The 15,482-nt window shown below is 40.1% G+C and overlaps 2 protein-coding genes across 3 annotated transcripts in view; both read right to left on the bottom strand.

The window, feature by feature from the left end:
* The window catches only part of LOC134747026 (uncharacterized), a 426,043-nt gene that overhangs the window by 294,776 nt on the left and 115,785 nt on the right, over window positions 1–15,482 (bottom strand). The window lies entirely within an intron of this gene.
* The window catches only part of LOC134747024 (GAS2-like protein 3), a 154,343-nt gene that overhangs the window by 68,315 nt on the left and 70,546 nt on the right, over window positions 1–15,482 (bottom strand). For both annotated transcript variants that reach the window (XM_063681573.1, XM_063681574.1), the window contains exon 2: window positions 15,237–15,276. The gene's annotated coding sequence lies outside the window, so the exon portion shown is untranslated. The remainder of the gene's footprint in view (window positions 1–15,236; window positions 15,277–15,482) is intronic.

Below are 15,482 nucleotides of genomic sequence, written 5' to 3'. Positions count from 1 at the left end.
AAACAGCGTGTGCCTATGTTGCACCAAACCTTAGATCCACTAGGTACTGCCAGGGTGCAGCATCAGCTCTATCATGGGTACCGCTCTCCTAAGTGCTCATCAAGACGAGTCAGATGACCAAAACAGCGCGTGCCTATGTTGCACCACACCTTAGATCCACTAGGTACTGCCAGGGTGCAGCATCAGCTCTATCATGGGTACTGCTCTCCTAAGTGCTCATCAAGACGAGTCGGATGACTAAAACAGCGTGTGCCTATGTTGCACCAAACCTTAGACCCACTAGGTACTGCCAGGGTTCAGCATCAGCTCTATCATGGGTACCGCTCTCCTAAGTGCTCATCAAGACGAGTCGGGTGACTAAAACAGCGTGTGCCTATGTTGCACCAAACCTTAGATCCACTAGGTACTGCCAGGGTTCAGCATCAGCTCTATCATGGGTACTGCTCTCCTAAGTGCTCATCAAGACGAGTCGGATGACTAAAACAGCGTGTGCCTATGTTGCACCAAACCTTAGATCCACTAGGTACTGCCAGGGTTCAGCATCAGCTCTATCATGGGTACTGCTCTCCTAAGTGCTCATCAAGACGAGTCGGGTGACTAAAACTGCGTGTGCCTATGTTGCACCAAACCTTAGATCCACTAGGTACTGCCAGGGTGCAGCATCAGCTCTATCATGGGTACCGCTCTCCTAAGTGCTCATCAAGACGAGTCGGGTGACTAAAACTGCGTGTGCCTATGTTGCACCAAACCTTAGATCCACTAGGTACTGCCAGGGTGCAGCATCAGCTCTATCATGGGTACCGCTCTCCTAAGTGCTCATCAAGATGAGTCAGATGACCAAAACAGCGCGTGCCTATGTTGCACCAAACCTTAGATCCACTAGGTACTGCCAGGGTACAGCATCAGCTCTATCGTGGGTACCGCTCTCCTAAGTGCTCATCAAGACGAGTCGGGTGACTAAAACAGCGGGTGCCTATGTTGCACCAAACCTTAGATCCACTAGGTACTGCCAGGGTTCAGCATCAGCTCTATCATGGGTACTGCTCTCCTAAGTGCTCATCAAGACGAGTCGGACGACCTAAACAGCGCGTGCCTATGTTGCACCAAACCTTAGATCCACTAGGTACTGCCAGGGTTCAGCATCAGCTCTATCATGGGTACTGCTCTCCTAAGTGCTCATCAAGACGAGTCGGACGACCTAAACAGCGCGTGCCTATGTTGCACCAAACCTTAGATCCACTAGGTACTGCCAGGGTTCAGCATCAGCTCTATCATGGGTACCGCTCTCCTAAGTGCTCATCAAGACGAGTCGGGTGACTAAAACAGCGTGTGCCTATGTTGCACTAAACCTTAGATCCACTAGGTACTGCCAGGGTTCAGCATCAGCTCTATCATGGGTACTGCTCTTCTAAGTGCTCATCAAGACGAGTCGGGTGACTAAAACAGCGTGTGCCTATGTTGCACCAAACCTTAGATCCACTAGGTACTGCCAGGGTTCAGCATCAGCTCTATCATGGGTACTGCTCTCCTAAGTGCTCATCAAGACGAGTCGGATGACTAAAACAGCGTGTGCCTATGTTGCACCAAACCTTAGATCCACTAGGTACTGCCAGGGTGCAGCATCAGCTCTATCATGGGTACCGCTCTCCTAAGTGCTCATCAAGACGAGTCAGATGCCCAAAACAGCGCGTGCCTATGTTGCACCACACCTTAGATCCACTAGGTACTGCCAGGGTGCAGCATCAGCTCTATCATGGGTACTGCTCTCCTAAGTGCTCATCAAGACGAGTCGGATGACTAAAACAGCGTGAGCCTATGTTGCACCAAACCTTAGACCCACTAGGTACTGCCAGGGTTCAGCATCAGCTCTATCATGGGTACTGCTCTTCTAAGTGCTCATCAAGACGAGTCGGGTGACTAAAACAGCGGGTGCCTATGTTGCACCAAACCTTAGATCCACTAGGTACTGCCAGGGTGCAGCATCAGCTCTATCATGGGTACCGCTCTCCTAAGTGCTCATCAAGACGAGTCAGATGACCAAAACAGCGCGTGCCTATGTTGCACCACACCTTAGATCCACTAGGTACTGCCAGGGTGCAGCATCAGCTCTATCATGGGTACTGCTCTCCTAAGTGCTCATCAAGACGAGTCGGACGACCTAAACAGCGCGTGCCTATGTTGCACCAAACCTTAGATCCACTAGGTACTGCCAGGGTTCAGCATCAGCTCTATCATGGGTACCGCTCTACTAAGTGCTCATCAAGACGAGTCGGATGACTAAAACAGCGTGTGCCTATGTTGCACCAAACCTTAGATCCACTAGGTACTGCCAGGGTGCAGCATCAGCTCTATCATGGGTACCGCTCTCCTAAGTGCTCATCAAGACGAGTCAGATGACCAAAACAGCGCGTGCCTATGTTGCACCAAACCTTAGATCCACTAGGTACTGCCAGGGTTCAGCATCAGCTCTATCGTGGGTACCGCTCTCCTAAGTGCTCATCAAGACGAGTCGGGTGACTAAAACAGCGGGTGCCTATGTTGCACCAAACCTTAGATCCACTAGGTACTGCCAGGGTTCAGCATCAGCTCTATCATGGGTACTGCTCTCCTAAGTGCTCATCAAGACGAGTCGGACGACCTAAACAGCGCGTGCCTATGTTGCACCAAACCTTAGATCCACTAGGTACTGCCAGGGTTCAGCATCAGCTCTATCATGGGTACTGCTCTCCAAAGTGCTCATCAAGACGAGTCGGACGACCTAAACAGCGCGTGCCTATGTTGCACCAAACCTTAGATCCACTAGGTACTGCCAGGGTTCAGCATCAGCTCTATCATGGGTACCGCTCTCCTAAGTGCTCATCAAGACGAGTCGGGTGACTAAAACAGCGTGTGCCTATGTTGCACTAAACCTTAGATCCACTAGGTACTGCCAGGGTTCAGCATCAGCTCTATCATGGGTACTGCTCTCCTAAGTGCTCATCAAGACGAGTCGGATGACTAAAACAGCGTGTGCCTATGTTGCACCAAACCTTAGACCCACTAGGTACTGCCAGGGTTCAGCATCAGCTCTATCATGGGTACTGCTCTCCTAAGTGCTCATCAAGACGAGTCGGATGACTGTAATGTAATTTTATTAGACGTTAATGCAATTGAGAGTAATTCTAATTAATTTTTTGAAACTTTAATGGCCATTGAAGTTAATCCGAATTAAAGTTAATCCGAATTAACTTCAATGGCCATTAACGTCTCAAAAATTTAATCCGAATTAACTTTAATCCGAATTAAATGGCTAATGGTTAATGGCCATTAACCTTTTTAATTGTTAATTTTTAATGGTTAATGGCATTAGCGTTCGGCCAACACTGCTGCTAACGATGCTATTAAGCTTCGAATAAATTTAAAAGTGGCCGTGAGTTCAAGTCTCAACCAAGGCAGTAATTTTTCCACTTTTAAATTTTATTTTAAGGTTAGTATTATTTATTTTAAGATTTAGCTTTTAAGTTTTATAGTACTGTAATTGAATAATTATGTTTTATTAATAAAATTAATTTAGTAACATGATTGTATATGTTTAAGTATGTAACTTGCATTCGCGGTGTCATTATTTATAGTTTATTATTAATGCCATTGACATGCATATACCTACTCATGATGAAATCCATGTACTGTTACCAAATATATACTTATATTAGCGATTCGCGTAATTTCTTAAACGGAAGTGGGAATTAATCTTCCTCTGTGTCAATTGCCTTTTTGATGCGGCGATAGTGTCACAACCATCACAGATACTTCCGAATAAATGTAACCCTGATCGATAGGCTGGATTATCGCAGTTTTTACACTACCAGCGTTTATGTAATCGCCTACTTATCTATCTTTTGACGTCTGAACATCAATACTTAGCAAGCCTATTATGTCTTACTAGAAAAGAAATTAATTGATAATTCAAATTTTTCTCCAGTGAAGAAAACGTAAGTACCTTTTTCAATTATTAAGGTCAGGCGGGATAAGAGAAACATAGTTAATTTTGCTTGGGGCAAGAGAAACAGTATGAAGAATCCTTACAAGTGTTTCCCTTGCCACGGTGTTTCTCTCTTCTCTCATGCTATGCTAATACCCTTTCTTAAAATTGAATTTTTAGTAAGTGTAAGGTTATAGTTACAAGAGGTCATATTTATGTCAAGTATTATAATGAATGGCTTATTATTTTCGCGGCGACAGAAAAATTAAAGAGCAGCAAACTATATGCAACTAAAATAATAACTTGTCAGCGATTAAATATTTTGGCAATCATTTATATTAAATGAGCTTTAAACTAAGGATATTTTAAAATTCAAATAATGGCAGCTACTTTAAGGTAGTAGAAATAATAAACAAGGTTACTGAAATAATAGGCGAGGTACTATAAATGAAAATGAACAATCCTAATTGGGCCAGAGTGGAATTGTTTGGTAAATAAGTTTTGTAACTGGCTACAAAATGGGAATCCAAAATTACATTAAATCAATAGGTAGGTAGGTTAGGTTCGTTAGGTAGCTTCAAATGCCCGAAGGTCAAACCGCCCAGAAATAGGAGCCCCGCGAAGCGGGGCTCCGTCTAGTTACGCTGTGAAGTAATTTTTTTTTAAAAGAAACAGTCCGACGAACTCCAGCTAACTAGACGGAGCCCCGCGAACGCGGGGCTCCTATTTCTGGGCGGTTTGCCCTTCGGGCATTTAAAGCTACCTAACCTTGATTTATTTTATATGCAATCTCCATTGAACAATTAGAGTAGGCCATTTTCAACTTTTTATCCGCTGTCATGTTTCCGCTTAATTAGTTAATTCAGTCGCCAAAACAATAACTCGATGCTAGTTTATATTGAAACAAATCCGAAAATTGATTACTTAGCTGCTACTTTTTACTTTATACTAGTCTCCGCAATTAGTCGCCAACTTATTATTTTTGCTACCCCCTTTAATTTTTTATAAATCCCTAAATCAGATTAATTTGTCGCCGCGTTAAATACATGCCATAATGAAATAGGAAAATAAATATAAGTAAATCAACAGCACTCGCATTTTAAACTAGTGCTTAAACTTTCACAGTCAAAGCTCTTACGAGTCTTTGAAGCTACTTCACCTTAGCCCAATACCGTCCGTCATATCATTAAGGGCTCAATAACGAGAAGCAATCAGAACTGTCAATAGCACACCACGCCATGAAGGAGATAAGGAATTTGCAAGTTTAACCTACAATACCTAAAGTTGGAAGTATCTTAACACCATTCGAAGGAGAAGGAGAAGGAAAGTTAAACTAATATTTTATAGCTGTTGGAATTCCTTGTATAAATAAATAAATAAATGAGACGTTAGCCTACATTATAAGAAAATACGGCCACCGACGGCCTTGCCAGCGGCGCCGCCGGGGCACGTGCCTTTACATCACTCCTTAGAAGAAAAATATTTTCAACGGACCTTTAAAATCAGTATAATATTAACCTAGTTATAAGATGGATTTGGTTTAAAATCGCCTGTTTGGTTATAGAAAAGTAAAACGGTTTAGTTTTGAGTAAAATAATAGTTTTTGAAGTTGTAGAGCGACTATAGTCTTTTGTTGTTATGGAAGAAACTATTATAGTTTGGCCTGAAACCTGAACAATATTCTATTGTCATAGACGCGTACGACAGTAAGTTTATGAATACAGAATATATAGACGTGCACAAATTACTCTCTTTTTAGTCTTATGTGGCATTGTGGCCGTCCCCCCGGCGGCCGCGAGAAGGCCATTATATCCTAGCTAGAGTTTTGAATAAAAAGTGCGACAGTAAATCAGTTCCGACCTCAACACAAAACCGAATTATTACTTTAATATCTGCCACTAACCACTAAGCATATTTAATATGCACGCATATTATGTGCTGTGTATTGCAAATGTAGTCTTAGCAAAGTATATAGTTACTTACTTGACCTAGTTTTGACTCGTTTGGTCACAGAACAAAGTTAAAAACAATTGATCGAAATCATTAATCAATTACCAGTGATAGATGAAGCGATTGATCCATCAGTTATGGCATGAAATGACGGGTCAAATCGGCCCGTCGCTTCGGGTTCTCAGTTCGGCCAAAATGTTTACAATTCTAAACTCTATTTCATTGTGTTAAGGCGAAAAGCGTATACATATATTTGATGTTAAACGTATAATAAATCAATCTAAGTAATTAGATATTTTATTAGTATAACTGCGAGTAATTACTTTTGTACCCCGCTGCGCTAAATTATGGTTGTCCCACAAATTTTATAATGTTTTAATCGGTTTTGATATCTTTGTTATTAGTATAAAATATGCTTGCAAGTTTTAGTATTAGAAACTTAGGTACTAAAAAACAATGTAAATAAGCTAAATAAAAGCTTCCTAAAAATATAAAAAAATATATATATATAAAAAAAAAAATTATAGGACATTCTTACACAGATTGACCAAGTCCCACGGTAAGCCCAAGGAGGCTTGTGTTATGGGTACTCAGACAACGATATATATAATATATAAATACTTAAATACATAGAAAACACCCATGACTCGGGAACAAATATCTGTGCTCATCACACAAATAAATGCCCTTACCGGGATTCGAACCCAGGACCATCGGCTTCACAGGCAGGGTAACTACCCACTAGGCCAGACCGGTCGTCAATATAATATGTTGTAATAACTTTAGGTAAGAACTATGTAAAGCGGTTATTACCTACTGAAATTGAGACATATTATCCAAAATCAAAAGGAAAATATATTTCCCATTAATTATCACAATCTAAGACAAAATGAAGATTTTCTATATTGTAATATTATTTTCTCCTACTCGAAAAAAAATACTTTTGATAAATTGGCAACCCTGGCATTTAAAAATTAACAAGTTATTAACTTGTATTAAACTGGCAGGCCGGGTAAACCTGACACACTTACGAAACAGCTCAAATTATTTTTACGCTGATCTAGTTATTTAAACTTGCAACAAATAATATATTCATACGAGCGTATGCATAAATAATCGATTACCTACTCTCATGTACTACATTCATAATGTTACGAGGAAAGCCGCGTCGCGTATGATGCACAATTAATTAGAACAGTTTCACTAAAATTAAAGTGTTTCTCGTCAATTTGTTATCAGGAAGACCAGTGCAGCATCAGAAAAGCGATCAGATAGATCGCCATCGGATATATCAGGTCGGCCAAGGTGTTCACAAATATCTAAACAAAGCCTCTATAACCTAATGCGCTTTAGCCGCGTAAGCTATCAGTCCGCCGGACTATATCAGCCTGTCAGTTGTTTGGAACTGTCAAATTTTTGTTCTAACTGACAGGCCGATATCGTCCGGCGGACCCCTCAGTCAGCCAGTGGGCCCCTTTACAGTTACTAGCAGAATTTATTATTAATGTATGTACGAGACGACGCGTTAAGGATGACTCACGTTAGACCGGGCTGTGTCCGGGCCGGATCTTCCGGCGCTTCGTTTTCTATAGAAATCATCACATGATCACCTGTCATGTCATAGAAAAGTAAGCGCCGGAAGTTCCGGCCCGGACACGGCCCGGTCTAACGTGAGTCATCCTTTATAATGCAATCGGTAGAGTAGTAGAGAACTAAAAGATGTCCTTCTGTTCTGCAGATCAACTTTGAGGAGATTAGTGTTGTGATGCCACCGGGACAGTAACTTGTAGCTCCAACTTCGGGATTTTGGACTGAATGAATGCAATAAGCGATCGACAGACCACCTATTTTTCGGGCCGGGCGGCCGTTCCTAAAGGGTTTACGAGTATAAACAAGTTTGTTATAATTCTGACATCATATTCAACAAATTATGTAAAACTTTTAACAGAAAACCCTACATATACAAACAAATATTACTTTAGTTCAGAAAGCCTAAATCCCTCGATAATTACAGCCCAAACTCTTGAGGGGAAGGCTTTTGTGCCCTGCAGTTCCGTAATCACAGGTAGTATGGGAGTCATCCTGTACCAAGAAAGAAGAATGATCATAGAAGATTACATCATTATCACCAGATAACAATGTGATCTTCTATAATCTTTCTAGAAACACAGGTGCCCCTTCTGCCCCGGCATGCACGCGGCCTTACGCGCACGCGCCGAGAAAGTCGTAATTAATTCGGAAGTTTTCGTCACAATTAGCGCGGAAAGCGGAACGTTGCGTCAGCTGGAGCTGGTCAAGTCTTACATGACCAGCAAAACAATGCGTGACTTGCATCTCTACTAACAGTCCCAGGAGATAAACCGGAAAAATGAATTGGTCGACTGAGCTGGTCAAGTCTTACATGATTGCTGTCCATCCATGCGTGACTTGCATCTCAACTAACAACCCAGGAGATATTAAAGCGCAAAATTACATTTGTGTCGTATGACATGATCAAAACCAGTAGTCAAGTTGAACATCTCTTATTGCCATGTGTCAGGATTTCCCCTGACATGTCAACATTTTTCGTCATTTGTCAGTTGCGGGGGGGGGGGGACTTCACAAGTGTCAGGTCAGGGTTTTAGAAGCCTCAACTAACCACTGGAATCAAACCAACAGTTTTGAGTCGTACCTACGCCTACAGCATATGATATTATGGCTTTTGTAGCTGCAGCGCATTGAAAAAAACTTCGAGATACGGAGGCCTAATTACAAATACTCCCGTGGCGTTTGGAGAAATTACCGTTCTGGAAATGTCAGGATTTGTAGGGTGATGTCCGGATTTGTCAGAATTGACGTAGGCTATAGAGTTTTATTAATAGAGGCTACCACCTTAATACCATCCGACCCAGACTGAAAATAATGAGGCCATAAGTACTAGCATTAGTTCATCTCCCGCACGCCGTTTTTTTATTCATGGTAAAGCGATTTTGAAATGTAAATATTGCGTCACCTATTAATCCATAGCGTAACTTATTATTAGGAACATTACGAATTGTACACAACTTCCGATTTAAGTCATACTCGTCATTGTTGATAATGATAACTACCATGCAATCTGTGCAACAATTATGCTATTATCCTCTAAAATGTTAATCAGTTATTTAATAGTCAAATAACTCTCTAACAATGATTCTATCATTCCATTTGCGCCATGAACGGGTAACAAGCAACACTTAACTAACCTCGACCTTATCTCTTTAAAATAAGGTATACGAATGATCAGCTAAGTGTACGTAAGAATGACCAAATGCTTTGATTAATTTGCTCAAGCCATTGTACGTCAAAAGATCAACGCAATCGTATGAAACAGGCATTCTCATAATATTTAACGATGATCGAGGGGGTTTTGGATTTGCCCATTCAGATTTTCTGTTATGAAATACTTAGTTGCAAAGCCGGGGTAACTGGAGCTGTCAACGCGTAACCAAGTGTGAACCAGTCACGTACTTACTTAATGAAAATCGGATAAGAAATGCTCGGGCAGTACCAAATCCGGAAATGAATGATTTGTTTCGTCGTTCCTGATACGGTACCTAGTAAGAATTTCATTCCCGTTTGTTTTTCTAGCTGATATTCATATTTACACGTCGGTTTTCTGTAAAGGACATCGTGAGAATCCGGACTAATCCCAAGAAGGCCTAGTTTCCCCTCCGGGTTGGAAGATCAAATGTTATTTGCTTTCGTAAAAATGTGTCTTCGCCAATTCTTGGGATTAGTTGTAAAGCAGACCCCAGGCTACCATAAGCCCTAGCAAAAAGCCCAAAATACGAATAAGAGAAAGGGAGTGACCCCCGTTCTGAGTCATGGCTCGTCCAACAGGTCTCCATCGCCATACAGCGGGGTAACGCTGCTACTGTTATGGGGACCTTTGGACCCGGCATGGCTCAGAACGGATTTTAGTTTCTAATTTTATTTTATTTTTTCGTATTTCTTGTATTAATTGTGGGAATGCCTATAATACTGCTATATTAAAGAATTCTATAAGCGTTCACATCTAAAGGAATATAGTAAATGTCTCTTCAGCTTCACTAAAACCATTATACTCGTAAATAACAACCCAGTTGTGGCAAAATCCAGGTTAATCTTTGTAAATTGTAGGCTATCCAAAGCTCCATCTGGCTCAACGTAGTTTCGTTAAACGTAGACGGTGACATAGATGTAGACATTAATCTTTCTAATAAATCGCGGATTAACCCTACATCGTATTTTTGCTCGTATTATAGGATTTACAGGATACATGTGTTCATGAGAAGGTATCACAGGGACCACAGGTGATATTGTGATACACACCACTGTGTCACTATACAATGTGCAATGGCCCCAGCTTTACGATTATGAGATAAGCTGGTTATATTAAGAGCGTTCTTACAAGAAAAGTCGAAATAATGTAAAATTGATGATATTCCCGACAAGATTTAAGATTTTACGCTCATTATTAGAAATAAAGAGTACTTGTTCCAGTAAGAGCGTCTTCTTATCTTTAGGAATATCGTTGTACATTTTAGAAAAAGGACTAATTAAATTAGTAATGATTTTTTTTCTGATGGTCATTTACGAAAAACCGCGTGAAGCACTGAATTGTGAGCTCTTATTTGTAAATTTTGAGAAGTTTACTCTGCTAAAGTTGGATATTTTGTATTACTAATATCCTGTACTTTAGGAATATCGAACGATATTCTTCCTACATGCATTTAAGAAAGAGAAAATCAATGTTAAACGAATTGAATTTTCTCTTCGAAACAAGTGTCAATTCCTACGAAAATCTACTTAGTATCGAAGTCATTTTTATACACGAGCAATCTACAACGTTTGCTTATACTGTTGGTATACATTTGTGTTTATCAAATTCTACTTTAATTTTTTGGCAATTTTTTGAAAACTACTCTATATTGCCGATGACGCGCGCTGGCGATCTCAGTACCGCGGCAGAGCTTGAAGAGGTCGGACCTGTGTCGGTCGGCTCCGCACGTTTTCGACGGCGACAACGAGATTTTTTATCGTTGTGTGCGGCAGGCGCCGTGTAAAACGCTATACTGTGTGCGTGTAAACTGCGTCTGAGAAACTTTGATCCGAGTACTGTATTTGTTTTTATAGTATTATAATATAGTATAGTAACATAACAAACTTCCGAACAACATTAAAAATATTTGAAATGACCTGACATTTTATAGGTAGTAAATTAAAAAAAAAACAGCCAAGTGCGAGTCGGACTCGCGCACAAAGGGTTCCGTACTATTATGCACAAAATGGTAAATAAATCACGTTTGTTGTATGGGAGCCCCACTTAAATATCTATTTTATTCTGTTTTTAGGGTTCCGTACCCAAAGGGTAAAAACGGGACCCTATTACTAGGACTCCGCTGTCTGTCTGTCTGTCTGTCCGTCTGTCACCAGGCTGTATCTCATGAACCGTGATAGCTAGACAGTTGAAAGTTTCACAGATTATGTATTTCTGTTGCCGCTATAACAACAAATACTAAAAACAGAATAAAATGTGGTATTTCCTATAAAAACAGACCTTATTGTCGATGGCGTTTACGCCATTATAAACGATGCTCCGATATAACTAAGACTGAACTTGTATAAGTTTTGAGTATGTATTACTCATCCTCCTTATGAACCCTGGCAGTACAGTACAGTAACTTAGGTTTGGTGCAACATAGGCGCACACTGTTTTGATCATTCGACTCGTCTTGATGAGCAACTTGGGAGAGCAGTACTCATGATAGAGCTGATGCTGAACCGTGGCAGTACCTAGTGGAACTTAGGATTGGTGCTACATAGGCACACGCTGTTTTAGTCATCCGACTCGTCTTGATGAGCACTTAGGAGAGCAGTATCCATGATAGAGCTGATGCTGAACCCTGGCAGTACCTAGTGGATCTAAGGTTTGGTGCAACATAGGCACACGCTGTTTTAGTCATCCGACTCGTCTTGATGAGCACTTAGGAGAGTAGTACCCATGATAGAGCTGATGCTGAACCCTGGCAGTACCTAGTGGAACTAAGGTTTAGTTGACATATCACTCAAATTTGACAGATTGACAGTTTTTTTGTCATTTTCAGGGAAAATTATCTTTTTGGGATAGAATTTAGCACCAAGTAACATTGTTAAGTCCCTAAGATCCCAGATCGAAACGGCTTGTCCAATTTTGATAGGACCTTCAACATTAGTCATGGGATGGAAAATGTAGTTTGACACATCTGTCAAAACTGTCAAAATTGACAGTTTGGCAGTTTTTGTCATTTTTAGTGAAAATTAACATGTTTTGTTACAGTTTGGTACTAAGTGACATAGTTTAGTGTTGTTTGACATATCAGTCAAATTTGACAGATTGATAGTTTTTGTCATTTTCAGTGAAAATTATCTTTTTGGGATATAACTTAGCACCAAGTCACATTGTCAAGTGTAGATTTATACAATCTGTCAAAATTGACATTTTGTGACAGTTTGACATTTTTGGATCCCAAATCGAAACGGTTTGTCCGATTTTGATAGGACCTTCAACATTAGTTATGGGATGGAAAATGTAGTTTGACACATCTGTCAAAACTGTCAAAATTGACAGGTTTTGTCATTTTTAGTGAAAATTAACATGTTTTGTTAAAGTTTGGTACTAAGTGACATAGTTTAGTGTTGTTTGACATTTGAAATTTGACAGATTGACAGTTTTTGTAATTTTCAGTGAAAATTATCTTTTTGGGATAGAATTTAGCACCCAGTGACATTGTTAAGTGTAGATTTATACTATCTGTCAAAATTGACAGTTTGTGACATTTTGACAGTTTTGGATCCCAAAACGAAACGGCTTGTCCGATTTTGATAGGACCTTCATCATTAGTCATGGGATGGAAAATGTAGTTTGACACATCTGTCAAAACTGTCAAAATTGACAGTTTGGCAGTTTTTGTAATTTATTGTGAAAATTACCGTTTTGTTAAAGTTTGGTACTAAGTGACATAGTTTAGTGTTGTTTGACATATCAGTCAAGTTTGACAGATTGACAGTTTTTGTCATTTTCAGTGAAAATTATCTTTTTGGGATATAATTTAGCAAACAAACCATGTTCATTTTCACTAAAAAAGACAAAAACTGTCAATCTGTCAAATTTGACTGATATGTCAAACAACACTAAACAAAACTTTAACTTCAATGGCCATTAACGTCTCAAAAATTTAATTCGAATTAACTTATATGCAATTGGTGCGTAATGCAATTGGTTAATGGCGGAACTAATGGTTAATGCAATTGATCAATGGTTAATTAAAATTAACAATTACGGCCAACACTGCTACATATAGCTAAAATAGTTTCGCTACCCAAGCGGTACGGTTACCCTGTACCTGTACCAAATGTAATGACGAAACATGTAAACAAGAGAGTATCATTTCTTTCTAGTATAAAATAATTCTTTTATAATACAAAAGGAAGTACATTTGCAATGGATTTAGTATTTTCGTACCAAATAACAATAATTAGGATTTTAAAATTTAAGTACAGTTAGTGTCGTTATAATTGTTTTCAGTATGCTTCACGAAGGATCAAGATTATTTAATCCGTCATTGTAGTGCGAGCGAGAGGGAAAACGTGGTAGAAGGGATCGGCATACTGAGCTCGCACAGCCCGCCGCAGCGCGTAAAATACCTAAACTCGCTCAACGCCGAAATGTAATAGCGCTCTTAAGCACGCGTATTGTAATTAAATTTAGAATCTTATTACAATGGAGTAAGGATGACGACAACGCAGATTTTCGGTTGCAGTAGGTCAGTTACATAAACGTCCAAATAAGCGGGAGTTTGGACTAACAATGAAATAGATAGTTTCGTTTTGTTTCTAGACAAATCAGGATGTGTCAGAGAAAAATGCAATAGTTTCTCCGCCTACTTGAGTTTCAGGCAGTGACAGATAGGTAGACATAAAGAATCTACATAACAATTTACAATACTACTGTTCTGTTTTAAAAATAAAGAAAGCCCAAGAACGCTGCAAAGTGAATTCGCTGTCACTTATCCATATCCTGTGCTCTTGATCAGATCGTCCGTTTACCTTATTAAAGGTAGGGTGCGAATTCTCGGTTCTCGTCATACACACACAGTCCTAGGCTAGGACCATTCCCTAATTGGGAGTTGGGAGCTTTCTTTTGCCCGATCCTCCGGTTCGCGGTCGCCTTTTACTCTTGCGGTCATTGGATTATTATAATTACTGTTTCTCTTGCCCCATGCATAATAAACTATGTTTCTCTTACCCCACATGACCTTAAGTAGTTTTCTCTACTCAACCACAGTGCTTTATTGATTGTAGGTAATCAATAAAAACGTTTTCAATTGATTTAAACAGGAAACGATGTCAACTTCACAAAAACTAAACGCTCTCGTTATGATGTGAATTGAGACATTTCCATAGAAGTGTCAAGTCCATTAGTAACATTATTGTGAGAAAAGTCGAGCAAAAAATGTCAGCTGGTACAGTAAAAGTGCTGAGGCACAGACCACAGTACAAGGTTGCATACAGTAGCATATCTCCGTTCGAGAAGGATCTGGATATTCTGGATACCACTAATGTTCTTTTGACTCAGATCTAAGGCCCGTTGTATGCATCGTCGACGATCCCAGACTCATTAGATAGTGAACTCAGCAGATATTTTGCCCCCAAATCTGTGTTCCACCGCTTGTCTCTTCTTCTTCCTCGCGTTATCCCGGCATTTTACCACGGCTCCTGGGAGCCTGAGGTCCGCTTGACAACTAATCCTAAGAATCGACGTAGGCACTAGTTTTTACGACAGTGACTGCCATCTGACCTTTCAACCCAGAGGGGGAACTAGGCCTTGTTAGGATCAGTCCGGTTTCCTCACGATGTTTTCCTTCACCGAAAAGCGACTGGTAAATATCAAATGATATTTCGTATGTACATAAGTTCCGAAAAACTCATTGGTACGAGCCGGGGTTTGAACCCGCGACCTCCGGATTGAAAGTCGCACGCTCTACCACCACTTGTGTTCCACCGCTTGTATTTAGTTATAATGGGTTGCGATAAGAAAATTTGTTTGATATGTTGCTCGTGGCCGCTTTCTATCACCACAGCACGGCCCTCGAATTTACCTTTATTTAAATGGACTAACTCTTTATGATTTCTAGTCTGATAAACCGTAAAAGTGACTGCTTAGTCACTGGGTCTTTTCTCCTACACTGCTAATCTAATGAAAAACACTTTCATCTACTAAACACTTAATTGGTTTCAGCTAATACCACGTATACTCGAAAGGCCATAAAGGGAAACTACTCACCGTCACGCGTAAATTAAAGTGTCATCCTCAGCTTAATGAACTGTAACAAGAAAAAATAAATTAGTTACCAGTTGGATTGTAATACAGATGTAAATCAAGATTTGATAGAATAGTTTCAAGATTGAAAAGGAGCTGTAGACCTCGCGAATCGATAAGCTTAGAAAATGTAAAAGTGAAAAATACTTAGTTCGTTGAGTCATTATCACAGTGAATTCACAATGGTCCTAAGCACCGTAGACTTTATTG

This window comes from Cydia strobilella, chromosome 14, assembly GCF_947568885.1.
Source record: "Cydia strobilella chromosome 14, ilCydStro3.1, whole genome shotgun sequence".
In the NCBI taxonomy this organism is placed as follows: Eukaryota; Metazoa; Arthropoda; class Insecta; order Lepidoptera; family Tortricidae; genus Cydia; species Cydia strobilella.
Note: the sequence above shows the minus strand (reverse complement) of the source record. Positions and strands in the feature narration are given on the sequence as shown.